Source organism: Macaca nemestrina, chromosome 7 (assembly GCF_043159975.1).
Source record: "Macaca nemestrina isolate mMacNem1 chromosome 7, mMacNem.hap1, whole genome shotgun sequence".
NCBI classification, from domain to species: Eukaryota; Metazoa; Chordata; class Mammalia; order Primates; family Cercopithecidae; genus Macaca; species Macaca nemestrina.
Window position 1 is genome coordinate 1155938 of NC_092131.1, and position 26679 is coordinate 1182616.

Below are 26679 nucleotides of genomic sequence, written 5' to 3' on the forward strand. Positions count from 1 at the left end.
TAATATCTGCTCTGCTAGGCTTTAGGTGTGTGGGAGGACTACTGGATATTCCTTTGGACATTTTTTTCCTTTTGTATTAACGATATTTAACCAATGCCTGTGGCACTCTTACACACTGGAAGTAAATCACTCTTTAAAACATTTGCCAGGCCGGGCGCGGTGGCTCAAGCCTGTAATCCCAGCACTTTGGGAGGCCGAGGCGGGCGGATCACGAGGTCAGGAGATTGAGACCATCCTGGCTAACACAATGAAACCCCGTCTCCACTAAAAATACAAAAAAATTAGCCGGGCGTGGTGGCGGCGCCTGTAGTCCCGGCTACTCGGGAGGCTGAGGCAGGAGAATGGCGGGAACCCGGGAGGCGGAGCTTGCAGTGAGCCGAGATCGCGCCACTGCACTCCAGCCTGGGCTACAGAGCGAGACTCCGCCTCAAAAAAAAAAAAAAAAAAAAAAAAATTTGCCAGCTCATAGCTGGAAGGAAATTACCTTAAGACTCAGATGAGACTTTGGAATTTTCAGCTGGAGGTTGACCAAGTTAAGGCTTTTGGAAACTATTAAAAAAAAAAAAAAAAAAGATCATTTTGTAACTTATGAAGGGCATAAGATCAGGGGCACAAGAGTGAAATGATACAGTTTAGATGATTGTCCCCTCCAAATCTCATGGCAAAATGTGATCCACAATATTTGAGGTGGGGCCAAGCAGGAGGTTTTGAGATATGGGGAAAGATTCCTCAGGAATGGCTTGGTAACCACCCCATGGAAATAGGTGAATTATTACTGTATTAGCTACGGTGAGATCTGATTATTAAAAGGAGTCTGATGACCCTCCTCCCCTCTCATGTTTCCCCCTCACCATGTGACATAGCCTCCTTCCCCTTTGCCTTCCACCATGATCGTAAGCCTTCTGAGGCCCTCACAAGAAACAGATGTGGGTGCCATGCTCCTCACACAGCCTGCAGAACTGTAAGCCAAATAAGCATCTTTTATTTGTAAATCACTTGGCCTCAGGCATTAATATACAGCAATGCAGAATAGACTGAAATACACTGCCCAAAGCAATATACAGAGTCAATGCAATTTCCATCAAGTAACCAATAAAATTAATTACATTTTTTTAAATATCCTAAAATTTATATGGAAGCAAAAAAGAGCCTTTTGATTCCATATAATAGCAAAAGCCATCCTAAGAAAAGGAAAACCCGCTGGAAGGATCACATTCCCTGACATCGAATTATACTATACAGATATAGTAAGAAAGACAGCATGGTACTGGTACCAAAACAAAACAAAAAATATTAGACCAGGTACGTGGTGGCTTATGCCTGTAATTCCAGCACTTCAGGTGGTAGAGGCTGGTGGAGCACCTGAGGTCAGGAGTTCAAGACCAGCCTGACCAACATGGTGAACCCCTGTCTCTACTAAAAATGTGAAAAACTAGCTGGGCCTAGTGGCCCATGCCTGTAATCTCAGCTACATTGCAAGCTGAGGCAGGAGAATTGCTTGAACCCGGGAGGTGGAGGTTGTAGTGAGCCAAGATTGTGCCATTGCACTCCAGCCTGGGTGACAAGAGCAAAACCTCATCTCAAAAAAAAAAAAAAAAAAACTAACAGAATAGAGAGCCCAGAAATAAAGCCAAATAACTACAACCACCTGTTCTTTGGCAAAACTGACAAAAATATGCACTGGAGAAACAACCCTGTATTCAATAAGTGGTGCTGGGAAAATTGGACAGCCACACATAGAAGAATCAAACCAGACTTCTATCTCACCATAGACAAAAATTAACTGAATATGGATTCAATAATTAAATGTATAAACTGAAACTATAAAAATACTTGAGGAGAATGTAGGGAAAATTATCCAGACATTGGACTAGGCAAATAAAATATGACTAAGACTTCAAAAGCAAATGCAGTGAAAACAAAAATAGACAGAGAAAACTTAATTGAACTAAAGATTTTCTGCACAGAAAAAGAAATAATCAACATGGTGAACAAACAGCCTACAGAATGGTAGAAGGTATCACTTCACCTCAGTTAAGATGGCTCTTATTAAAAAAGAAAAAAGAAAAAAAGCAAGGTGTGGTGGCTCATGCCTGAATCCCAGCACTTTGGGAGGCCAAGACAGGTGGATCACTCGACATCAGGAGTTTAAGACCAACCTGTCCAACATGGTGAAAACCCATCCCTCCTAAAAATGCAACAATTAGCTGGGCGTGTTGACTGGCACCTGTAGTCCCAGCTACTTGGTAGGTTGAGGCAGAAGAATCGATTGAACCTGGGAGTTGGAAGTTGCAGTGAGGTGAGATGACGCCACTACACTCCAGCCTGGGTGACAGGAGTGAAACTCTGTCTCAAAAATGAAGGAAGAAAGGAAGGGGGAGGGAGGGAGAGAGAGAGAAAGAAAGAAAGAAAAGAAAGAAAGAGAGAAAGAAAGAAAACTAACAAATGCTGGTAAGGTTGGGGAGAAGGTGAACTAGTACAGTCAGTCACTATGGAAAGCAGTGTGGACATACCTCAAAGAACTACAAATAAAACTACCAAATGACCCAGAAATTTCACTACTGCAAGTTTATCCAAAAGCATGAAAATAATTATATCAGAGATTTCTTACTCCCAGTGTATATGACAGGACCTTTCGCAATAGCCAAGATATGGAATCAAACCAGGTGTCGGACAGCAGATGAATGGTTAAAGATGATGTGGTGCAGATACGTGATGAGATACTAGTCATCCGTAAGAAAGGAAATCCTGTTATTTTTGGCAATGAGGATGGAACTGGAGGACATTATGTGAAATGAAATAAGCCAGGAACAGCAAGTAATACACCTTGTTTTCTCACTCATATATGGTAGAACAGAGGATACTAGAGTCTGGGAACGGTAGGGGAAGAGATAGGCAGAGATTTGTGAAAGAATACATTAGAATTAGATAGGAGGAATAGATTATAATGTTCTTTACCACTGTGGGATAAATGTATTTAACAATTATATGCAGTTTCAAATAGTAAGAAGAAGGATATTGAGTGTTCCCAACAAAAAGAAAACGTTTCAGATGATGGATATATTAATTATCCTTATCTGACCCCTACACACTGTTTCAAAACATTGCTATGTACCTCATGAATATTTACAATCATTATTTGTCTATTAAAATTATATTAGAAAACACAAACTTCACTGGAAGTAATGTAAATGGAGGCTTTGGAATACACCTGGAGATAAGGGGAGGGAATGGAATACATTACAGGCCTAGCATTCAATGGCAAGAGGAGCTCCCATTGGCTTTTTGTATTTGCAGCACTGAGTAAATCTAACATTTATCAAAGCTTCCCTCTACAATAGAGACCTGAGTCTAGGGAAATCTTGCAGATAGTCAGATATGCAGAGGGAAGAAGCAGGAGTAGAGGGTTGCTGGCCCATTTAACAATAGTTGGAATGATAATTATGCATGTAGAGAAGCCAACATGGATTTAAATAAGTTGCATGACTGAATGACATGCAAAAAAAAAATCCAAGGGAAATCTTTAAATAAAATTGATAGTGAAACTATTTTGGGTGAAGAAATGTTCACTGAAGTTAAGTGAGCCATTAAAGCTGTTAAGAACTACAGTAACCACTGGATTGGATTCAGCTTTGTCTGAAATCAGGGTGATTATTACTGGCTCAGGCAGGGGTCAGAAATCAAGATGGATAGGTGGTACCAACCCAAAAAAGTCAGGGACCAGAAAGATTCATAGCTGAATTTTTTCAGATGTACAAAGAAGTGTTGCTACCAATCCTAGTGTAACTTTTCCCAAAAATGAGGATAAAGGACTCCTCCCTAAGTTATTCTGTGAGATCAGCATTATTCTGATAACAAAACCTAGCAGAGACTTAATTTAAAAAGAAAACTTTAGGCCAATACATCTGATGCAAAAATGCTCAATGAAATACTCACGAACTGAACACAGCAGCACATCAAAAAGCCTAATCTACCAACACTTTGTTCCTGGGATGCAAGGTTGGTTCAATATATGCAAATCAGTAAATGTGATTCATCACATAAACAGAATGAAAAACAAAAACCATGTTAACCATAGACACAGAAAATGTTTTGAATAAACTTTAGCATTCTTTCATATTAAAAACCATCAACTAGGCATGAAGGAACACACCTCAAAATAATAAGGGCCATCTATGACAAACTCACAGCCAACATTATACTGACTGGGCAAAAGCTGGAAGCATTTTCCCCTGAAAACTGGAACAAGAAAAGGACACCCACTCTAACCACTCCTGTTCATCATTGTCATGGAAGTCCTAGCCAGAGCATGCAGACAAGAGAAAGAAATAAAAAGCATCAAATCAGGAAGAGAGAGTGTCAAACTATCCTTGCAGATGAAATGATCATATTCCTGAGCCTGTAGTTTGGTGATTAACATTAATTTAGAAAACTTGTCAGTCATCATTGTTTAAATATTTCTTCTTAGCCTTTCTCTATTTTTTCTATTTCCCATTATGTGCATGTTATACCTCTGCAACTGTCCCACAGTTCTTGGGTAAGCTGTTCTGGTTTTATATGTAAGTTGTGTGTGTGTGTGTATCTGTGTGTCTGTGTGTCTCCGTGTGTGTATATTTGTATTTGTGTGTTTACTGTTCTAAAAATACATTTTTTCTTTTTGCTTTTCAGTTTGGGAAATTTCTATTGAGATAGTTTTAAGTTCAGGTTTTTGTCCGCAGCTATGCCCCATCTACATATAAGTCCATTGAAAGAATTACTTGATTCTGTTAGAAAATTCTTGATATCTACTTTTATTTTCCTTTTTTAGAATTTGCATCATTCTACTTGCATGACACAGCTGTTCCTGCATGCTGTCTGCTTAATTCATTACAGCTCTTAGCATATTAATCATAGTGGTTTTAAATTCTTCGTTTGGTAATTCCAACTCAAATGGCATAGCTGAGTCTCATTTTAATGCTTGTTCTGTCATATCACATGATGATACATTTCTTTTAGTATATATCATTATTTTCACAGGCAGAATTTATGTAACAGGTGAAAGAAACTGCTGTAAAGAGGCCTTTAGTGATATCATTGTAAGTTGTGGATGAAATGTGTTTCATAATCCTCTGGTTATGGCTTAATGTAGCAAGTTTAGGCCTTTGAAAATAAATCCTTACATGAGTGTGAAAAGATAAGCCATAGATTTGGAGAATTTCCTCACAAATCAAATATTTGGAAAAGGACTTTTATCACGAATAATAAAAATTATCTTACAATTGAACAATAACAAAAACACACAATTTAATTTTAAAATAGACAAAGACCTGAATAGAAAGAAGCCTCATCTAAAAATAAATATAAAAAGTGATCTGCATGATTTTCAGGTATTTGTATGTTTAATATTCAAAAAAATACTACTATCCTGTTACAATGGGTAAAATACACAGTATAGACAGTATCAAATTGTGATGAGGAAGCTGAAAAACAGAACATTCACTCCATGTTGGAGGGAAGGGGATGCTGAAGTGGCACATATACAACTACAGTTAATAATTTATTGTATATTTCAGAATAGCTAGAAGATAAGATTTAGAATGTTCTTAACACAAAGAAATAATCAGGTATCTGGATTTGATCACTGCAAATAATATACTTTTATCAAAATATCATGCATATTCCTTAAATATGCATTTGAACCATTCTGTATCTATATAAATTAAACATTTTTTAAAAACAGTGCACGGGAATCCAGCTAATTGCTGATTCCCATTAGATGTGATGTTCTGCATAATCTGTAAACTAATCAGAATCTGTGGGTTTGTAAAGGACTTTAGAAATCAACTAGACTAATTGTTTCTAAAGATAAGTCTCCCAAGTTTAATTATTTTCCTAATGGGTGGTGATTTTGAACATAGAAGATATGTTAACAGTTGTTGCTGGTAAGACATAGAAGATATGTTAACAGTTGTTGCTGGTAAGTTTTCTTCTAGTCTTGGGAGAAAAGGTTTGTAGGGAGGAATCTGGGACAATCTTTTAAGTCTCAACTTCAATGTGATTATCTCAGTAAATATTTTCTGATACCCCTGATTAGGAGAAGTCTCATATATCTCCTGTGAATTAAAAGTAGAATTCTAAGCACCCAGCTGACTGAATGGAACATTCCTCTTCAACAAGGAGTTCCATGGACACTAGAAAACCTAGTTTAGGCCGTGTTAGAAATAGAAGATCAGAAATGCACATTATACATTCCTCCCTTTGGAATTTAAGCAGAAGTAACCAGCATTTTCATTAAAACAGATTTACGGCTCAGAAAACAGATTCCGTGTAGCAGTAAAATACCAAATTCTAACCTGACTCAAGAATAACATCACATCACAGAGAGCAGGCCTTGAAAGGAATCAGTCATTCACCCTAAAATATATTTCTTTGAAATATTTTACAATCGCCCTGCACAGTTAGTTTTTTGCAAGAGAAATTTACATTCTGTAGATAATCTGCTTCCCTTTCAAGGTGTCTGTATTATACTGAGGAGGTTAGCTGAGAGTCTAGCATCTTTTAAATCTCTTAATAGAAAATATTTGCTGTCTATGGCCTCTAAGGGTGGTCACAAAAGAGGCTTCATCTACATAATAAGAATCTTGTTCTCCAAAACCTGTTATCTTAACCCAGACACTTTTTTTGTACTAGTTTCAGGTCTTTTGATAAAAATTTAAGTCTTTCAATCGCCAATCAGAAAATCATTTAATTCACCTGTAAGCTGTAATCTCCTCCCCACACTGCCTCACTTCTAGCGGTTTTGTCTTTATGGAACAAGTTAACATATATCTCACGTGTATCAATTGATGTTATTAAATTTAACCTGCAATCAAGTCATTTTGGGCACATGTTCTCAAGATCTTCTGGGGCTGTGTCACAGGGCATGATCCTCACATTTGGCTCAGAATAAATCTCTCTAAATATTTTGCAAACTTGGCTTTTTATTAAGAGTTCTAACAGAACCTACTCTGTGGTCTTTGTTACATCCACAAGTATGATGTTAGTAAACATTAGTTATTAAAATAAGCACATGTTGGCAATTTCTTATGAAGTTACACAGAGACCTTCTATGGGATCAAGTGTAAATGTTTCAAAGTATTTCTGCAGTTATTTCAAAATTTATGTTCCACAGATACTTCTATCAGATTCCTTACGTCAGCTAATTATTTGCTTTATGACTTTTGCATTTTTGTAGATGATCACAATTTGTTTTATGAGTTTTTTGTAGATGATCATGCCCTATCTCCTCTGGGCCTTTATTGTAGAAAACTGTATGAAACTACTCAGGACTACATCTGAAAGTCCTTACTGCAGTGGGTGCCAGAATTGCTGTGGGTTTCCTCTGCAGCCACCAGACACTCAGATTCATTCAGTGAAATCTTAATTTTGTTTCCTGCTTGGCTTTGGGCCTTAATCTTGTGCCATCCTGAAAGACTCTGTCTTTCAGGTCCCCGTGGTCATCTCAGAGCCACAAGGACCTGACAATTGTCAATGTGGTGGGAGGGGTTGCACTGAACGGACACTCTCTGTCCTTCTGAGGGAGCCACACTCCACGCAGACATCACAGTCCTGACTCAGGATGTGTCCTTCCAAGTATCCCTGCCCCTCCTGCCGGTGTGATGCTGATCCAGGCATCTTCCTCCCACTAATGGGTAGAGGGTCTCCTTGTTTGTTCCAAGATCTTCTTCCAGCAGCCACTATGTCTTCCCACTGATGTCTTCAGCTTCCTTTTTTCTGCCCTTCCCAGCAGGATGCGGCTGTTTTTCCAGAGGGAAGAGAGAGGAGATGGGAGATGAGGCTGTTATTCCTGAGAGAATGGACAGAGCTTTGGAGCTTTTCTTCCTTCCGTCCCAGTTTCTATGAGTTCCTCCAGTGGCTGTAACACAGAGGTGTTAGTGGCTTTGCCCCAGTATGTTAATTCTTTGGTAATGTCGTGGTGGCAGGGGAGGTGGGTCTGGATGCATTTCAGCCACAGCTGCTGTTCCACTTTCCCACACAGAAACATCTTGGGAGGGAGAGGCTGGAGATTTTTGTGATGTCTCCTCAGTCCTGGCAGAAAAGGTTTCAATAGCAGTAGGAATCCTCAGTTGTATGTCCTCTGATAATTTAAACAATAACTTCTTTACTATACTCAACTCTAAACAATCTAAAGAATATGTCTAAGTTAATCCTGCATTTACTTACATGACATTTGCTGGCCTCTGCCCCAGATAAGGTCATATTCTCTTCCTGTTTGTTCCTGCAGTCACTGAGTTTCACAAGATGTAAGGTCCCTTGTTTGTCCTATAACATCAATAATCTGATGTTTTAAAGAAAAGGTGCTAATTTCCAGCTCAGTAAGGTTAGTTGTTGTAAAAATAATACAATGTTTTCTGGGATACCTGCATCTCCAGGCTGAGTAGAAGCTTTATTTGTAACACTCAGAAACTGGAAATAACAAAAATATTAAGGAGCTTTATAAATAGCAGGGGTGCACTCATTAACTGGAATACTGTTCCTCATTACAATGAACACATTCTTCACACACAACCAAATTACTGACTCGCAAGTAATTATGCTGAACAAGAAGCCACACAAATGAAATAGAAACGGTAAGATTTTACTTTAACCAAATCTTGAAGAATAGATCGGAAGTAACAAACGTGAGGGATTGACTCAGTACGGTGAGAGAAAAATGTCTGGGAGGCAGGAATTGGAGGAACCCAGGGAAACTTTTAAGTATGATGCATCGTTATCTTGATTGTTATCTTCTTATTTTGGATGCACAGGTGAGAACATGTAAAATTGCATTTTTTTCCTTTGGAGACATGATCTTGCTTTGTCATCCAGGCTGGAGCTCAGTGGTGAGATCATAGCTCTCTGCAGCCTCAGACCCTGGGTCTCCAGCAATCCTCCTCCCGCTGCCGTATGTAGCTGGGACTACTGGTATGTAAGACCATGCTCGGCTTCAGAGCTTATTAAAATGCACACATTAATTAAGCAATATTTATTACACAGCAATAATGCCTCAATAAGACTATTGCAAATAAGTGGATAATTTGTTCAATAAACATTGATGGAAAGATAGATGCTAACATGAGAAAATGCGTGACACCCAAGAAAATGAAACTGTAGGAAATGTGCTTTTCTTTACAATTATTAGGTAATCACAACAGTGCATACACATCACACTGTGTTCTCATTACAGAGAAGAGGTTCTGCAAACCTCACTAGCTGCGACCCCTGTGTACTGGGCTTGGTTCAGGGAGCAGTCAGGTCCAGTGGTGAGAAGCACAGGCCCAGACACTCAGGCTCACTCTGACCAAATGTGAGGTCTGGGGACATTGTACCACCCATCTGTGCTTTTGTTGGTAATTTTTCATCTGTAACATGGAAATGGCATTGATACCACATACCATGTTTCCTCTACATATGTAAAAATAAAAGATGATTGGTGCTAACTTTAAATATACACAGTTTATGTAGATCGATTGTACCTCAATACCACTGTTTTAAAATAGAAATTACAAAATTGTAAGTTTTATAGGTTTTAATATTTTATCACAGAACAAACTTTCAATAAGTAACCACAATTTCCAAAATGCTATCAATATCAAATATCTCCCCCAGGACACTCCTCATGCTCTGAGCCCCACTCTCTCCTCAGGCCTCTCATCCCAGAGCTTGCTATATACTAAGAGACATGCAAATAGAGCCCTCCCTCTGCTGATGAAAACCAGCCCAGTCCTGACCCTGCAGCTCTGGGAGAGGAGCCCAGACCTGGGATTTTCAGGTGTTTTCATTTGGTGATCAGGACGGAGCACAGAGGACGCACCATGGAGTTTGGGCCGAGCTGGGTTTTTCTTGTTGCTATTTTAAAAGGTAATTCATTGAGAACTATTGAAATTGAGTGTGAGTGGATAAAAGTGAGATAAACAGTGGATTCATGTAGAAGTTTCTGACCGGGGTTTCTTCTTGTTTGCAGGTGTCCAGTGTGAGGTGCAGCTGGTGGAGTCTGGGGGAGGCTTGGTACAGCCTGGCGGGTCTCTGAGACTCTCCTGTGTAGCCTCTGGATTCACCTTCAGTGACTACTGGATGGCCTGGGTCCGACAGGCTACAGGGAAGGGGCTGGAGTGGGTCTCAAGTATTAGTCAACCTAGTGGTAGTAACACATACTACCTAGACCCTGTCAAGGGCCGATTCACCATCTCCAGAGACAACGCCAAGAACACACTGTATCTTCAAATGAACAGCCTGAGAGCCGAGGACACGGCTGTCTATTACTGTGCGAGACACACAGTGAGAGGAGGTCAGTGTGAGCCCAGACACAAACTTCCCTGCAGAAACGTTCAGGCGAAATCAGCTGCAGGGGGTGCTCAGAAGGCACTGATCAGAGTCAACCCCAGAGGCAGGTGCTATAGAGGCTGATTTCCTGTCAGGATGTGGGACCTCGTCTTCTCCTCACAGTTTCTCCAGTGAACCTCTCTAAGTTTAGAATTCTGTGCTTCCTAATGTCATCTCTACATATTTTTTAACATATCATTTTAATATGAGGACCTATTCTCACATGCACCAAATGCAGATTGATGTTTACAGAGATGAAAAGGCCTCAACCATGGCCACCAAGATCAGAGTCCTGAGGAAAGTGAGCAGTGCCTGGTGAGTCTTCTCCTGTCAGACCCAGGACAGAAACCTCAGGGAGATTCCAGGACTAGAACAGTCTTTGGGATTCTGATCACAGCCAATAGAGAGGCTGGGCCAGGATCAGTGTCATGTAGAAGCTCACAGGTTTCTTGTCTGATTCTTCTCCTGACACTAAAGCCAATCAGTATCAGCACTGACCTGGTGCTCCTTTTGCTCCCAATCCATGTTCTTTTTGGAGTGTTTGTTCTCCCTTTTTATTTGCTTTTCCTGCTTCCTGAAAAAGAAACAGAATGATCTCCATGGTCTACCTTCCAGGGTTCAAGGCATTTTCTTGGAGCTCAGGTGGGGCTCCGCCTGTGGCTCCTGCAGCCACGTGGGAGAGGCTGATGGGACTTCCTTCCCTCCCCATTTTCTCAGGACCCTCCACTGTGTTGTGTATAGACTCATGTGGGAATGCAATTGGCCATTAATAGTGAAGGGGATAAACTTATTTTATCAAATGGGATGTAGATGTAGAATTAACCCTGTTCAAGCCGTCAGAGTCATCTGCTTCAGAAGTAGTGTTAGAAAGAGCTTGGGAAATTTATTAGAATCAAGATGGAGCCACTTGTGTTAAAACCCTAATGAATGAAGCTGGGGAAGGCCATGAAGGAGGGTTCTAACACACATGTTCCTGATAACAAGAACTATCATAGGCTCTGCACCGCCACAACCTTGCAAAAAAGCCATCACAACCTTAAAAGAATTATGTCTCCAAGTATATCTGCCCAGCAACTGCTTGTTCAACCTCACACCAATGTTACCTCTGTTACTAATCCTTCTAGTCCAGGATAATTGTCTCAAAACAGCTGATGTAACTCTCCTTATTTTTCCTTCATTCTTTATCTTCCTTTACCAACCTGAATGCACCCATACATATTTCAAATGCAATACACATCCTAGAATAAATATTATTACATTTTACAATCTCTTTGTTATTCAGGGTCGACAAGCTACAGGTGGACATGCCACATTTCTGTGAGGCGTAGAGGATGACAGATTTTGGAGATGTCTAGGAATATCCAATGTCCAGAAGATCATCTATCAAGAAGTGCAGGTTGGAAGTCCCAGAAAGAGGTGAAGCTGCTGAATTACCATGGCATTTAATTGTATCCAGTTCTGCTCTGATGGAATCTAGCCCACTCATTTTATCATTGACAATCTACCTAACCTAGAGTCAACTGATGGCAGTTTTAATAACATATATTAAGTAAATTCAGAACCATATATATATATATATATATATATATATATATGTTTATATTTGAGACGGAGTCTCACTCTGTCGCCCAGGTTAGAGTTCAATTGCACGATCTCAGCTCATTGCAACCTCCACCTCCGGTGTTCAAGCAATTCTCCTGCCTCAGGCTCCAGAGTCAGAACCATATATACACACACACACACACACACGTATGTAGAAATATATATACATATGTGTGTGTGTGTGTGTATATATATATTTCAGATGGAGTCTCACTCTGTCACCCAGGTTAGAGTTCAATTGCACGATCTCAGCTCATTGCAACCTCCGCCTCCCGGGTTCAAGCAATTCTCCTGCCTCAGCCTCCCGAGTAGCTGGGACTACAGGCACAGGCTACCATGTCTGGCTAATTTTTGTATTTTTAGTGGAGATGGAGTTTCACCATATTTGTCAGGCTGGTCTCAAACTCCTGACCTCAGGGGATCAACACAGCCTTTCAAAGTGCTGGGATTACAGATGTGAACCACCAAGCCCTGCTAACCCTACATATATTAATTTTGGATTGAATAACTACAAAGTCTACCCTAACCGAGTGTACCATAAAACTTTCCATTACCCAGAGGGAAGAATCTTTAACACAAGATCTATGTTCTTAATTTTTTTAAGGTGTAAAACTGACCATTTTACAATCAGACGATTATGATTTTGATAATGAGGTGTAGAAGTTGCATGTATATTGTGGATACTAACACTTTTTCAGATGCATGACTTGCAATTATACTCCCATTCTGTCCGTTGGAATTTTTTCCATGCTTTACAGAATCTTTTTGTTATGATACAGTTCCACTTGTTAAATTCTGCTTTTGTTGTCTGTGAATTTAATTTGAAATACAGGAAATCATTCTTAATATTATTTTCTGGGTAGGGGAAATTTTACAATTGCAAGCCATACATTTAACAATCTATTCCATTTAGAGTTGATTTTTGTGTTTATTCTAAACTAAAATTCTTAATTCTTTGCATGTGTAGATCCAGTTTTTCTAACACTCTCTTAGAGACTATGATTTATCCATTGTATATTGTCGGTTGTCATGCTGAAAATCAGTTTGCCATCGATATATCAGTTTATTTCTGAGCTCTTTCTATATGTTATTGCCAATACAGTCCTGTTTTTATTTATGTATCAAAATGTGCATATTTTGTGAATTTCAACGTGCTGTTCAGAACCTGTGCATGCCGACAACTGTGTTTCTCAGTGCACTCTTGGACTTGTGAAGCCCTCACAGACCCTCTCCCTCATCTGTGCCATCTCTGCATTCTCCATCAAACCAGTGCTTCCTGCTGGATCTGGATCCATCAGCCCGCAGGGAAGAAACCAGACTTGATCAGGTGCACAGCTCATGAGGGAGTGCACAACCTAACCCACTCCTCAAGAGGAGTCCAGGTACCATCTCCAAATCCACATGCAAAAAAACAGTTTTTCCTACAGCTGAGCTACCTGAACAACGAGTACACAGCCATTAATTTTTATAAAATAAAACACAGTGAGGAGAAATCATTGTGAGTTCAGACGCAAACCTCCCTGCAGGGGCGCTCAGGAGCAACAGGAGACGCTCCTGACACCAGGGGGCGCTCAGGACACACATCAAGGCAGGTGCAATTGGGGGGAAAAGGTGCTGTAGATGGGATTTGGCATCACCATCGTATTTCACCACTGGACACCCAGTTTATTCTCATGTACGTGATTCTTTATATTATTAGAAAGTGGCATTTATATAAATATATAACCATAGGTAGGTGCATCAAGTCGTCTTCTCCATCTTACGTGGACCTTTTCCCTTAAGACTCTGAGTCCCTGTACTTATTTGAGCACCTCATAAATTATGGTCAGTTATGTACAATCTCTTTCTCCTCTTTCTCCTTTCTTCTCTCCTACTCTCTCAGTCACAATCTCTCTCACACACACACACACAATTCTACAACTTTGATTGCCTGATGTGCTGAAAACCATTGATTAAAATGCAGTTTTCCCAGCTTACCTGCTGTTCATATTGTTGTAAGAATAAGAACGTTGTGTTTCTCAGCTATGTACTTTTCTAAGATAATAGCACTTTTTAAAAAAATAATAGCCAGATACTGAAAGCAATCCAAATATCAATCAGCAGCTTAATTAACAAACACATTGTGGTAAATTCATTCACCGGAAACAACACCTATTGTTACAATAAGGTACTGCTGACTACACTCAAAAGTAAGGGTAAATTCACAAGTACGTATGATGAGTAAAATAAGACAAACACATACAAGTCCATACATACTATTCAACTTTTATAAATTCTATGAAATGAAAGCTAATCTAATGTTACATAAATAAAACCAGTAGTTGACTCTGCACATGGTGTGAAAAGGGGAGGTTAGGAAGCAGGAATTATAGGAAAACAAAAGGAAATGTTGAGCGTAGTCGGGTTTTTTCTATATTGAGAAAGGTGATGGTTATGTCACTATTTTTCAAATTGTACACATTATGGGAGGGCCACTATTTGCTATTTTCACCTCATTAAACTATTACAAATTTAAACACATATAATATGGTAAAAATGAGTTAGACAGAGATGAATGAAATATAGAAGAAATAGAAAAAGAAAATCACAGAATAATGGCATAAGAACCTCACTCATCAAACTGAATAAATTTTAAATTTCTCAACACAGAATTAAAGATTTTATTAAATATATATGAGAAATCAAAGACTCCAGAATATGCACATGAATAAACCCTAAGTCTACTTATATTCCTAGGGAAACACTAGAATACAACAAAATAATGTCATGATTTCATTGCATAACGGGGGTAAACAAACCAGGCATGCCAGCTCTCTTCTGGAGTTGGGTCAGGGAACAGGTGTATCCTGTGGTGAGGAGCAGTGGCACCAGGCTCACAGCATCAGTTCTAGTTGACACCATAAATAGGCCAAGAGGTCACAACTAAAATGCAGGATGGATGTCATATCTGTGGGTGCTGCACACTCCCCCACGTGAATATGGAAAGGTTAATTACCTCTTGGAGTGTCTGCCGAGAGTAGTGCTGGTCTCTCAGGAATTTCCAAAATGGCTTGGTCAAGCAAGAAAGGAGACTGGCTCAGAGTTCCTATAGTGGCTTGGTGGTGGAGGCAGAGTGAGGGGTCTCACTCACAGAAGGGAGTTTGTGGGGTTTGAACCTCCAAATGGCTTCAAATAGGGAATTCCTGTGATTCCTGACTAGATTTACCTCATTTGGGAAAGAAAAGAGATGAGGGAGGAATGAGCGTTATCAGCAGTCAGACATCAGAACTATAGTCTGATGACTTATTCTGTGTAGAAACTATAAAAATCATGAATAAAAAAAGATCAGACTGGGCGCGGTGGCTCACGCCTGTAATCCCAGCACTTTGGGAGGCCGAGACGGGTGGATCACGAGGTCAGGAGATGGAGACCATCCTGGCTAACACAGTGAAACCCTGTCTCTACTAAAAACACAAAAATTAGCCGGGCATGATGGCGGGCGCCTGTAGTCCCAGCTACACGGGAGGCTGAGGCAGAAGAACGGCGTGAACCCGGGATGCGGAGCTTGCAGTGAGTGGAGATCCCGCCACTGCACTCCAGCCTGGGTGATAGATCAAGACTCCGTCTCAAAAAAATAAAAAATAAAAATAAAGGATCAGTCCAATATTGGTGGACATCAACCAGGTCTACACAAAATGAGAAGACTGATTTTAAGAATAAGCAAATAATAACGAAAAGGAGGAGGAAAATGAGCAGAAAGAGGTGAAAGGTACGGGACAGGGGATTAGACAAGCATTGTGTTCCAATGACTTTTGTGGAGAATTTTCACTATCTAAGATCATCCGCCTATTCTGAATGTCTTAGGTGAGACGCCGGCTCCAAAACATCAGAAGCACCAGAGAATTTCTGAGGATTCTCAGTTTAGTATCTTCTATTTGAGTAGCCTTACAGTAGTGTACAATTCTTGCTTATTACTATTACAATTAGAGATAGGGTCTTACTCTTTCACACAGGTTGGAGTGCAGTTCACTGTTACCTTGAACTTCTGGCCGAAACAATCCTTCTGTTTCCGCCTCTTGAGTATGTAGGACTAGAGGGGTGCATCACCAAACCCAGCTGATTTTTTAAAAAAGTTCTTCCATAGAAATGGGATCTATGTTGCCCAGGCTGGTCTCGAACTCCTAGTCTCATATAAGTCCCCTTCTTCTGTTTTGCTTCTCAAAGTAGTGGAATTAAAGGCATGAGCCACCACATCTGGTCTGAACTGACTATTTAGTTGCAAAATATCAACCCAAGAATACTCCCTGAATTTTTTTCTGCAGTATTTTGGTTAATAGTGCCTGAAAATATTTATTCCAATATGTTTCAACAGTAGATTTTTTTCCTGAGGTTTCTTCCAATGGACATAATTTGGTGGTTGAAGATCACAAAATACTGTTAAAAGATGACTTGAAAGGCAACATTAAACTTTTGGTGATTGGAGTGAGTATAATACAAAAATTACTTTCAATATTGTGTAACACATGCATGCAATAGGACAAAGGTGAGCAATGAGGACAAAATTTCTAAATGTCTGAACCTTCCAGCTCCCGAGTCATAGGGCAGTAACTGATATGTCCTGAGGGAGGGACCCTGATGCCATAGTGCTAGTGGGACAACTCTTGGCCAAAAGAGTTTCCATATTTTATTAAAGTTTATAATTTTTTATTTAAAGATGCCAATTTATCAACATATCCAGAATATTGTGATTGGGATTGATTCTGTATGATGTGAACAACGATGATGCCTTCCATGTTTAGATAATATTACACACCAGCTTAAGATTGAGTGTTTGATGTAATGATGCACCTGAACATTATTCCAGTTTTCATACTAGTGTTTCATTTTTCTCTTTATTTTCATTTGGTTTCAAATTCATATGTCAGGTCTCTAACATGTAGGAATTCATTTAAAAGTATCTTTTCTTGTTGTCTATTTTGATGGGGCTTCCAGAAGATTTAAAAACTTCCTCTGCCTGCAGCACATTTTAGATTCTGCGCTACTGTAGAACATCTGTATTTAATCCTGGTCTTCAGTTAATTTACAAGCTCTAATAAGTGCAATAACTTCTGCCTTCTGAGCTGATTTACATCAGGTAGGGGAATATATCCTAAATGAAAATTTGTATTAGTGATATAAATTATTTCATAACCCCCACTTTTATTATTTGTTATTCATTAAGAAACAAGTGTATTCAAGTGTTTTATTTACTGACAATTTCTCAATTGGTGAAGGGCATTAGGCTAAAGGGTCCATATTCCTGGGTCCGTATTCCTAGGAAGGCATCGTGACCCTGAGTCTGGGCGTGACCTTGCGAGTGTTTCTCACCCTCCTCCAGATGAGATGCTGGTCTGTGTGTTCTTCCTCCTTCCCCTGGGGTAGTGTCCTCCTGCTTTTCCCAGGTGCTCCCTCCCACAGCTCCAGTGTTCTCCATTGACGCCACTACCTTCCAGTTCTGCTCTACCCTGCAGACTAAGGCTCTGATTCCATAATATAGAGAGAGGAGCTGCTTCTCAATGGACCTTTGGTGGGGACCTCTGTTCCCATCTCAACTTCTGAGGGATTGAAACAGTGTCCCTAGGATTCTGGTTTCAATGGTTTGCCTTGGCAGAGTAAATTCTTAGTTCTGTAGTGGAAATAAAGGAATTGGATCTGAATACATTTTAGAAGTGTGGGCTCTTCTTTTCTCCCAGACAGACACTTTGAGAAAGGATTTTTATGACTGTCCCCTTCTTCGGGGAAAGGGTTTCAAGAGGATAGGTTAGCTTTTAATATGTGGTTCCTTAAAATTTCACACTACAAAACACTTACCACACTCAATTTCAAGCAATCCAATATACATTTGTTTTTTTTTTTTATTGGAAGAGCCTATATTTCATATTCCAGACTCTGCCACAGGTAATTTCAAACCCTGGCTTTGTTAATCACTACGAGAACTTACTTCTCCCCAAACTTGAGATTTATTGTTTGTTTTGAAACTGTAATTATCCAAAGTATTAAAGAAAATTTGCAAAGTTTCATCTTCCATGTTTATCTTATTGTTGATGCAGTTTAAAAAATAAGACAAATATATTCATTTTCTATATACATTTCCAAGCTTAGTACTAGATTTTTTAAGACCCAGAATGATAAAAAAAATGCAAATATTGTTCAGCTGCTTAATAAAAAAAAATTAAGGTAAATGTTTGCTAGAATACTACCCAGCATTTATAATAAGTAAATGTCTGATATACATAACTACAAGGTAAAATATCTAATTATTTATGCTAACTAAAATAAGCCAAACAAATAAGAACATATACTATGATATTTCATTTTTTAAGTTCTGATGAATTAAATTGAATCTGCAGCAATGTAAAGATCAGTAGTTGTCAGGGAAATGGGTAGAAGAAAGAAAGGGAAAAGGAGAAAGAATATAGAAGAACAAAAAGAAATGTTGAGAATTTTCTTGTCCACCCTGATAACGATGATGGTTACATCATGTTTATCAACTGTACACTTTATATATGTGAAAGTTTACTTTCTCCAAACTAAAACTTATACAATTCATTACAAGGAACACATGGAAACTTAGACAAAGAAGGAATGACAGAATAACAGAAAAAATGTATATTAAATTTCAGAAATACTTAAGAATTTATCTGCCTGAACCCTGGTTCTCACCATATTTGTAGGTGAATGCTAGAATGCAGTAAAATCACACATGTTCTCAATACAGGAAATGGGTTCCACAAACCACACTAGGCACATCCACCTCTGTCCTGGAGTTGGTTCAGGGAGTAATTGGGGCCAGTGATGAGAAGCACAGGCCCAGATACCAGAGTTTACCCATCCCAGATATCAGCTCTTAGACACATACTGAGCATCTCTACATGGAGAAACCATTGGCTCTGATAAAACATAATTTACACAAATATGTAAAAATAAAATAGGGTGATCATTTCAAAGTGTTTATCACAGCATAATTTTATAAGACAGCATATTTTCCAAATACCATCATTGTCACCAAACTCCTGCTAGGGACAGTCGTCTCATCTGGGGACCGTCTTCTCCTCAGGCGTCCCATCCCAGTGCTTGCTATATAGTAGGAGACATGCAAATACTGTCCTCCCTCTGCTGATGAAAACCAGCCTAGCCCTGACTCTGCAGCTCTGGGAGAGGAGCCCCAGCCTGGGATTCCCAGTAGTTTCCACTTGGTGATCAGCACTGAACACAGACCACCAACCATGGAATTTGGGCTGAGCTGGGTTTTCCTTGTAGCTATTTTGAAAGGTAATTCATGGTGAACTAGAGATAATGAGTGTGAGTGGACATGAGTGAGAGAAACAGTGGATATGTGTGGCAGTTTCTGACCAGGGTGGTGTCTCTGTGTTTGCAGGTGTCCAGTGTGAGGTGCAGCTGGTGGAGTCTGGGGGAGGCTTGGTCCAGCCTGGGGGGTCCCTGAGACTCTCCTGTGGATTCACCTTCAGTGTCCACTTCATGAGCTGGGTCCGCCAGGCTCCAGGGAAGGGGCCGGAGTGGGTAGGTTTCATTAGAAACAAAGCTAATGGTGGAACAGCAGAATACGCCACGTCTGTGAAAGGCAGATTCACTATCTCAAGAGATGATTCCAAAAGCATCGCCTATCTGCAAATGAGCAGCCTAAACACCGAGGACACGGCTGTGTATTACTGTGCCAGAAACACAGTGAGGGGAACTCAGTGTGAGCCCAGAAACAAACCTCCCTGCAGGGGCGTGCAGATCCCCCAGGGGGCAGTTGGGACCCACTGAGGACGGGACAGGTCCCAGGAGCAGGTGCAGGGAGAGGTTTCCTTTCTCATTAGCTGGAGAAGTCAGGTTTGTGTTTGCAGGACTCTGGAGCATTCTAGGCTGTGACATTTTATTACTTGTATTTATTATGAATTTATTATCATTAGTATTTAAACTTTAGTAATTTTTAAAACAAAATATATATATTTAAGTATACACCTTCATGAAATAAACATTTCTAATTATTTGCACCGATTCTTCCAGAGTTTTATTAACATGTGCTGACATCAGCAGCTATAAAGCCATAGGGACATAAATGTATAATCATAGAAAGATGTACAGGCCGGGCGCGGTGGCTCAGGCATGTAATTTCAGCACCTTGGAAGGCCTAGGTGGGCGGATCACATGAGGCCAGGAATTCGAGACCAACCTGAGCAACACGGTGAAACTCTGTCTCTACTAAAATACAAAAATTAGCCAGGCGTGTTGGCACGTGCCTTTAATCCCAGCTACTTGGTAGGCTGAAGCAGGAGAATCACTTGAACCCGGAATGCATAGATTGCAGTGACCTAAGATGGCACCACTGCACTCCAGCCTGAGCGACAGAGCAAGATTCCATTTCAAAAAAATAAAAATAAATAAAAACAAAGAAAAATGTATAAATGCACAGACCTACGCATAATGTGTAGGAATAATAAACATTACAATAAAATAATTCTAAAAATATGTCCTAAAGAATCAAACTTAATGATGAGCTAAATGTAAAATATTAGAATATTTCATTGATTTTATTTTTAATTGTTTACATCAATTGATTTATATTTGTTCATTTAACTACTGTTAAATAATGGTCATTTCAAATGTGGTTGTCACAATAAATGATAAGAATTTGAGGTGACGAATGATAATTATCTTAATCATTTCTTAATAATCTAAGTTATTCCATATTGTATTCACAAATCATAACATTACATCTTACCTTGTAAATATAAGGCGCTGCAGGAGTCGGCGGCCAGCGCGGAGCAGAGGAAGAGGCCGTGACATCCACAGAGAGAAGGAGAAGAACACGCAGCTGAGGAGGAGGATGGAGGAGCTGGAGGCCGAGCTCCGAGAAAAGGAGGCAGAGCTGGAAGATCTCCGGAAACAAAGTGAACCCACACCTCAGCTCAGGTCAGAGCGCGACGGTGTCTCTGAGAAGATGGAGGCGGCAGAGAGAGGATCAAAACCTGGAAGACAAAGCGCGTTCCCTAAAGACAGATGCTGAGGTGAGTAAATCCCGACAGCGCCACCTGGAGGTGGAGGTGAAGAGCTTCCTGGAGGTGCTGGACCGGAAGATCCACGACTTGCGTGACTTCCGCCCAGGCCTCCTAAGCTGGGCACTGACAACCAGGGATGGCCAAGGCCCGGGTACCTGCCCGTGAGTCCCACACGTGTGTGGGAGACCAGATGGCGCTAGGACGTTCCCTGTGTGCGTTGCTTCTGTAAATGCAGGTGCAGTTTGTCGTGTCTCCAAGCCAGTTGTGCCGTCCACTCACTCCTTTCCAGAATAGAAATCTCCTCTCACTTCTCTGGCCTTGTGAGGGTGTGGACAACTGGAAGATTCTGACTCGGGAATCCAGAACCAGGTCTACCTTCAACATTTACGCAGTCAGGTCAGGGATGTTTATATCTTTCATAAAGGCTGTTGCAACCATATGAACTGAACAAAAAATTTTTCTAATCCAAATACTGATATTCTTTTCACCAAGCCACCGGAGTCCTTTTATCAAATAGCATTCAGAGTATTTGAACGCCCACCAGGCGCCAACCCCGGAGGGAGCAGAGAGAAAACAACATTCCTCTCCATCAACATCGAGAGGCTTTAAAACAACTGTTTAGTGGAGACTTACCGAGAAATGGAAAACAGGTTTCTGGTGGCTGCATTTTCTGGCCTGGGAATCGCCTCCATCCCCGAACCTGCCCCCTGCCCCCTGGTTTGTGTGGTTGCGACAATGTTCCTTTTTCGGTTTTAATTTCTGAGCAGATGATTGTGGTGTGGGAAGAGCACACAGTGAGGGTGTCTAGCACAATGCGTGGCACAAAGTAGGTGCTTAATAAATATTTGTGTGGCTCCTGCCTGTAATCCCAGCACGTTGGGAGGCTGAGGGAGGCAGAACACCTGCCTTAAAAAAATTATTTTTTTCAAGGCCCCACTCAAAACCAGGGTATTATTAGAGGTGTAATAGTTGGACCAATATTGAAAATACATTCAATTTAGTTCATGTGATCTCAAATATCCTTTTTTTTTAAAGTTGTTCTCAGTTGTAATATCATACAAAATATTAGTAATTTACACTAATGACACAGGTTACAATATTGTATACACAATTTAGTGGCATTTGATTGGAAAAAATACATGTTCTTCTTGTCTTGATTATTTTTTCCTTCCGTATGAAATGCTTATTAATAAGTTTCAGATGTTACCGTTATCTTTTTGATTTCTGGGATTTAATTTTAGTAGGTATACTTGAATGCATTTTATTAATTCATACAACAATGTTCACATTTTGGAGAGGTTTTAATATTAATTTTACTGTTTACTGAATTTCAAACTACTCTACATTTTATTTTTATCAGATAAAATTTACACATAAGAAAAAATGCATAGATCTGAAATGTGTCACTAGAGAGTTTCTGGCAAATGTGAATACCCTTGTCCCCAACACCTAAGGCAACCCGAAGAGCAAGTCCATCCCCACAACATGCGTCTTTCTCTGTGCCTGCGGTCAACTCCTGTATGGGGAAAGGTTTCGATTTCTGACACTATAGATCTCTTTTTCTCTGCTTTGAACTTTATATAAATGGAATCAAACATTATAGACATTTTATTGGTAAGGGATTTCTTTGCTATTTTTGAGGTTAATTCATGATATTTAATATATAAAATTACATCAACATATTGACATTTATTCAATTAATGGAGTGACTCTGATATGAAACCTCAAAATGTTCATGTACATATGGAGAGAGAGAGAGCGAGAGAGGAAGCAGAGAGATTTTATATCTGAGTCAGCGCATTATGTAAGTAAATGACAACATTTTGATTGATTTTCCTGTCAATAGACTTTAAATTTGTTTCCAGTTTATGAATGTTATAAGCAGAGCTGTTACACATATTTTAGTGTAAGTTTTCCTACGTTCTCTTCATTTTTATTGAGAAAATATAAAGTATGTATTTCTTTATTCTAAGAGTAAGTTTAATTTTTTTCAGTTGTATTGAGGTATAATTGAAATGTTTTAATAATGTATATGTTTCAGGTACACCGCTTGATGTTTTGAAATTGTATTGGCCCATTCTCATATTGCTATAAAGAAATACCTGAGACTGAGTAATTTGAAAAAAAAAAAAAAAGATGTTTAATTGGCTCACAGTTCTACAGGCTGTACAGGAAATGCAGTGACTTCTTCTGGGAAGACTCAGGAAAGTTATAATCATGGCAGAAGACAAAGGGGAGTAGGCACATCACATGGCCAGAGCAGAAACCACAGGAAGTAGGAGGGGGTGTCTACACACTGTTAGACAACCAGATCTCGTGAGAACTCACGCACTGTTGTGAGAACAGTACCAGGAGTTGATTCTAAACCATTCATGAAAGACTCACACCATGACCCAGTCATCACACACCAGGTCCCACCTTCACAATTGAGGATTATAATACAACATGAGATTTGGGACAGGACACAGATCCAAACCATGTCAGATATACATTGTGAAATGCTCATCATGGTCAAGGTAATTTGTATATCCATCACGTCAGAGAGCTACCACTGTATTTTTTTTAAATGTACTATGTGTGTGAGTGTATGTGTCTGATGAGAACACCTAAGATCTACTCTTTTAGCAAAAATTATTTTACAGCACAGTATTAAATGCAGGAACATTGCTGTACATTGGATCTCCAGAACTCATTCACCCTGCACAACTGAAACTATGTACCCTTTGACCAATATCACCCGATTTCTCTCTCCTCCCAGGTCTGGTACCCGCTATTCTACTCTCTGCTTTCAAGAGCTTGAATATTTTAGATCCCACATGTAAATGAGGTCATGAAGCCTTTGTCTTTCTGCATCTGGCTTATGCCACATATTTCAGGCCCACCCATGTTGTTGCAAATGTCAGAATTGCCTTCTTTCCAAGGTGAATAAACTTCAGTTTTATGTACACACATTTTTTATACATTCATCAATATAAGGTCATTAAATTATTTTATAAATTTATACTTTTATAAATAATCTTGCAAATAATATGGTTGACATCAAAATTTTATTTCCTTTGAATATAAAACAAAAACTGGGATCACCAGATCATATGATAGCTTTATTTTTCAATTTATTGAGCAGCCAATCCTACCACACCATATAAGGATTCCCTTTTCACCACATTCTTGCAAACATTTGGTACCTTTTGTCTTGCTAAAAATAGCCATTTTAATTGGTGTGAGGTGATATCTCATTGTGTTTTGATTTGAATTTCTCTGATAATTAGTACTGTTGAGAAACTTTTATGCTCTGTTTTTTGGGTGTGTGTCTCTGAAAAAAAAATCTATCCAGGTTTTTGCCCTTCTTATCATGTCATTTGATATTTGCTATTGGGTTGTATGGGTTATTTATACATTTGGATAGAACTTCTTGTCAGATACATAATTGCACATCGGTTTTCCTATGCTTCTGGTATTAGATTCAAATAAATCATTTCTGAATCAATGACAGAAAGATTTTTCCATGTTGACTGTGAGTTTATGGTTTCAGGTTATGTTCACTTTTAATTTATTTTTGTATATGGTGTTAAAGATGGTCTAATTTTATTTATTTTACAATTTTTTTTTTAGTTTTTACATCATTTATTGATGAGACTGTCCTTCCTTCACTGTATGTTCTTGGCATACAAAATCAGGAAGACATTTAATTTAAAAAGAAAGTATCATATGAATATTCCTGATGAACATAGACCTAAAAGTTCTCAACAAAATACCAGCAAATGGAATCCAGAAGCACTTTAAAATGTAATGCATCATGGTCAAGTAGGCTTTACCCCTGGAAGGCAAAGTTCATTCAACATACACAATTCAGTAACTGTGATTCACCATGTAAGCAGAATAAAAGCAAAAGCCATATGATTATCTCAAGAGATGCTGAGAAAGCTTTGATAGGATCCGATATTCACTCATAATAAAAACTCTCAACAAGCTAGGTATCAAAAAATACCTCAAAATTATAAGAGCCATCTATGACAAATCCACAGCCAACATTATACTGAGTGAACAAAAGTTCAAACCGCTTGAGAACTGAAGCAAGACAAGGATGCTGTCTCTCACCACTCCTATTGAGCATAGCACTGGAAATCCTAGTTAAAGCAACCAGGCAATAACAAAAATAAAAGGGAGCTGATATGGTTTGTATTTGTGTCCCCAACCAAATTTCATGACAGATTGTAATTCCCAGTGTTGGAGGTGGTCCCCAGTAAAAGGCGATTAGATCATGGGGATAGGTTTCCTGCTCTTGGGCTGTTCTCGTGATAGAGCTCTCAGGAGATCTGGTTTCAAAGTACGTGGCACCTCCTCTTTCTTTCTCCTGCTCCAGCCATGTAAGACATGATGCTTCCCTTTCTGTCACGTTTGTCGGGTTCGTGAGGCCTCGCCAGCCATGTTTCCTGTACAGCCTGCAGAACTTGAGATAATTAAAAATCTTTATAAATTACACAGTCTCGGGTGTTACTTTATAGTGTGAGAATGGACTAATACAGCATCCAAATAGGAAAGGAAGTTAATATATCTGTCCCAACTGATGATATAATTTTATACCTAGAAAATTCTACAGACTCTGACAAAAATAATTATAGAACAGATAAACAACTTTGGTAAAATGTCGGGATACAAAATCAATATATAAAAATCACTAGCATTTCTATACCCCAAGTATAGCCAAGCTGAGAATGAAATCAAGAACACAATCCTACCCCACCTACAATATTCACAGAAAAAATGAAATGCCTGGAAATACAGGTAACAAACAAGGTGAAAGATCTCTACAAGGCGAACTACAAAACACAGCAGAAACAAATAATAAATGACACAAATAAATGGGAAAACATTTCTTGCTTATGGTTTGGATGAATTCATATCGTAAAAATTGTCATATTGCCCAAAACAATGTACATATTCAATACTATTTGCATTAAAACTATCACCATAATTCATCAAAGAGTTAGAAAAAGAAATCTATTCTAAAAATCATATGGAATCAAAAAAGACTCTGAATAGCCAGAGCAATCCTAAGCAAAAAGAACAATGCCAGAAGCATCATGATACCTGAATTTAAACTACATCATAAAGTCACGGTAGCAAAAACAGCTTGGTAGTGGTACAAGAGCAGACATGCAGACAAAAATGGAACAAAATAGAAATCAGAAATAAAGCTTCACACCTACAACTATCTGATAATTGATAAGTCTGACAAAAACAAGCAATGGGGAAAAAACTCTGCATTCAGTAAATGATGCTGGGATAACTGGATTCTGGCAGATAGGTAGAATGCAAGAGTTAAGGAGGCTGGGCAACTTCTTCACAGATTTTGGAAGATGTGTAGAGAACCCTTAATCCCCAGGAAAAAGCCTGCTCCATGTATGGAGCCACTACAGAGAGCCTCTAATAGGGCAGTGCCAAAGATGGGGAAAGATAGGATTGGAGGCCCCAGTTCAGAGTCCCCACTAGGGAACTTCATAGTAAAGCTGTGGGAATGTGGCCACAACCCTCAAGATCCCAGAATGGTAGAGCCAAAGGCAGCTTGCACTCTCAGCCTGGAAACACTTCTGGCACTTGACACTAACCCAAGAAAGTAGCCTCTTGGGCTGCGCCCACCTATAGGGATAAGATGCATGAGGTTTCGGGGACCCCTTTGTCCCAGTGTGCCCTGGTTGATGTACATCAAGTA

At 39.4% G+C, this 26679-nt stretch overlaps 1 long non-coding RNA gene and 1 pseudogene across 1 annotated transcript in view; one reads left to right on the forward strand and one right to left on the reverse strand.

The window, feature by feature from the left end:
• The window catches only part of LOC139364047 (uncharacterized), a 33147-nt gene extending 12275 nt beyond the window's left edge, over positions 1-20872 (reverse strand). The window contains exons 1-2 of the long non-coding RNA XR_011625243.1: positions 20690-20872; positions 10840-10915 (exon numbers count right to left, since the gene is read on the reverse strand). This is a non-coding gene — a long non-coding RNA (uncharacterized lncRNA). The remainder of the gene's footprint in view (positions 1-10839; positions 10916-20689) is intronic.
• Positions 9767-10418, forward strand: LOC105489892 (immunoglobulin heavy variable 3-23-like; annotated as a pseudogene).
• Positions 20873-26679: the final 5807 nt, after the last annotated feature.